The sequence below is a fragment of the Ochotona curzoniae genome, unplaced genomic scaffold, assembly GCF_017591425.1.
Source record: "Ochotona curzoniae isolate NIBS_2020 unplaced genomic scaffold, NIBS_Ocur_1.0 scaffold_4683, whole genome shotgun sequence".
Taxonomy (NCBI): domain Eukaryota; kingdom Metazoa; phylum Chordata; class Mammalia; order Lagomorpha; family Ochotonidae; genus Ochotona; species Ochotona curzoniae.
Window position 1 is genome coordinate 8,653,436 of NW_024467121.1, and position 3,209 is coordinate 8,656,644.

A 3,209-nucleotide genomic window follows, 5' to 3' on the forward strand; every position below is an offset into this window, starting at 1 on the left:
GTTTTGATTCATTTAGTACTTTTTGGTGTAGTCAAATATCATTATAAGTTTGGCCAAATGGGGAAAAAGGCAATACATTTCTTTTCTGTGTTTGCAGCAAAAATACTGTTTTGTGATTAAATGTTGCCTAAGATGGCACGGCAGTTAACTCTGACATCTCCAGAATGGGCATCTGTCCTAGATGCTGGGAAGGGGCTGGTGTTGTGCGACAGCTGGGCCTCCAGGTCAGCTCTGCTCTGTGTGCCTGGGGAAGCAGCAATGATGGCCCACATAGGAAGCCTGGGTGGAGCTCCTAGCTCTTGGGTTCAGCTGGCCCAGATCCATCTGTTATAGACATTTGGGAGAGAATCAGCTGATGGAAGACGTCTCTGCCTTTCAAATAAATAATTTACACACCTTGAAGAGAAGATGCTGGGAAGATTCTTACATTAATGTGCCTGGGTGCAGTTCCTGGCTCTAGCTCCTCATTTCTACTTCATGCCAGTGCAGACCCTGCAAGGAAGCAAATGAAGGTTCAAGTTACTGGGTCTGCTGCCTACCTGGGAGACCTGGACCATATTCCCACCTCCTGCTGCCAGTCCCTGGCAGTGGATTTCTCAAGAAAAGGAAAACATCTGCTGAAAGTGACATTCAACAAAACGCAAAAACTCCCCCAACACCCGTTTTTAATGAGATAAAGTGTATAAGACTTTGAGTGCAGTGGACGTTTGGAGCAACAGTTAAGTCACCATTTGGGACACATGAATGCCCTATCCGACTTCCTGGTTTTGATCCCAGTGACTTCCCATCTGGCCTCTGCTAGCGTACACCCTGGAGGGCAGCAAGTACCTGGTCCCAGCCCCACCCTGTGTCAGTGATCCGAGCCGAGGCTGCGATATGATAGAATGTTTTTGTTTTAATACCGTTGTTACTACTTCTTTAAATGCAGTTAAAAAGCAGAGATGCTGTACTTAGCAGGTCCCCTTTGCTGCAATCTGGACGCTTTCAGAATATGCCTGCACATGACCGTCTTCTATATTTCCTTAGTTAAGAACTTTTCTTTCACAATTTTAGGAATAAAAGAAAAAAAAAATACTGATGTTGGAGAGATTTGAAGAGACACCCTGAGTGGTGTCGGGGATGACAATAGGGAGTATGCTGACTCTATCTCTACCCTGATGGCAGTCTGAGGACCAGGATCTAGTGTGGTATAGATATTTTGGAATTTAAATCTCCTCAGGGGCACAGCTTGTAGGAAAAACTTTGACCAGAATATTTTATTTCTGACTATTGTGCCTACCCCAAGACCCAGCCCCATTGCAGGTAGTTCTAGACCTGTGTGTGCTTGGCAGCATGGACACTGAGGACCTTGTCCTCCAGATTTGGGGACTTGCGTGATTGCCGAGTGCTGTGTCTGACAATGGAAGTGCAGGGACAGACGGACCACCACTGTTGCAAACCCTCATCTACTACACCGACCCAAGGGCATTGAAAGGAACAAGCTTTATTTCATTTCCCCAAATTTTTAGCCCTATTTAGAGGCTAGGCATTTAAGGATCTGGACTTTGAAAAGCTTATTTATTTATTTTATTTGAAAGATTTACAGAAAGAATTGTGTACTTCCTGGTTCACTCCAGCTGGCCACAATGGCCGGAGCTGAGCCAATCCAAAGCCTGGAGCCTCTTCTAGGTCTCCCTTGTGTGTGCAGGCATCCAAGGACTTGGGCCATCCTCCATAGCTTTCCCAGGTGTAAGCAGGGAGCTGGGTTAGAAGTGGGGCAGCCAGCATATGGGGGTGTCAGCACTGCAGGTGGAGAATTAGTGTGCTGAACCACACTCCAGCCCCACAGTCTTTATCTACAAAGGCTCACAGGGTTATTATCATGTCTTCTCAGAAGTGTTGGGGTTCAAAAGGCAATAGGTTAGTAGATGCAAGGTACAAAGAAATAGTTACACAACTGACAAAATTGTCGCAGAAAAATGAAAATAGGCTCGCATGGTGATGTAGCTGGCTAATTCTCCACCTGCAGAGGCTCAAGTAAAAACATCTTAAAAAAGAAATGGAAGGGCCCAGCGGTGTGGCCTAGCAGCTTAAGTCCTTGTCTTGAACGCGCCAGGATCCCATATGGGCAGCAGTTCTAATCCCGGCAGCTGCACTTCCCATCCAGCACCCTGCTTGTGGCCTGGGAAAGCAGTCGAGAACAGCCCAATGCTTTGGGACCCTGCACCCATGTGGGAGACCCGGAAGAAGTTCCTGGATCCTGGCTTCGGATCAGCATAGCATCGGCCCGTTGAGCTCATTTGGGGAGTGAATCATGGGACGGAAGATCTTCCTCTCTGTCTCTCCTCCTCTGTATATCTGACTTTCCAATAAATAAATAAATCTTTAAAAAAAAAATAAAAAAGGAAATGGAATACAGACACCAAGTTACTTTCTTTTCTGTTGAACATATTACTGAAAGATCTAACCAGAGTATTAAGAAACAGGAACAAGTCATCCGAAGTGGAGAGGGAAGAAAGCAACTTGTCCGTTCATAGATGACATGATCTTAGGAATATGTGTAACTGTTAAAGCAGCTCTCTCAACCTTCAGGAACTAGTCATTCCACACAAAGCCTCCATTCCCAGCTGACTTCTCAAGCACGTCTGGATACAGTGCTTTGTGTGTGAGAAATCCCACATTATACGACATGGCAAGCACGGTTGAGCTGAAAGCTGTGAAAACCTGTTTGTGGGCCCGGCGCAATAGTGTAGCAGTTAAGGCCCTCACCTTGAACAACCATGATCCCATATGGGTGTCGGTTCTAATCCCAGCAGCCCTGCTTCCCATCCAGCTCCCTGCTTGTGGCCTGGGAAAGCAGTCAAGGACAGCCCAAAGCCTTGGGACGCTGTACCCGTGTGGGAGACCCTAAAGAGTCCTGGCTTCAAATTGATGCAACTCTGGCCATTGCAGCCACTGGGGAGTGAATCATCAGACGGAACATCTTTCTTCTCTGTCTCTCCTCCTCTCTGTATATCTAACTTTGCAATAAAAAGAAATCTTAAAAAAAAAAAAACTTCCTAGACAAAACGAAAGCAACACAAACAATCATACTTTCATTTGTATATCATTTATCGTGTTTATGCTACTTCATTCAGACTGTTACTACAGCTTTAAAATCCTAACAAACTAGACAACAGTACTAAAATGAGACCATGTTTCCTGTGACAATACACAGAGCACAAGAAATG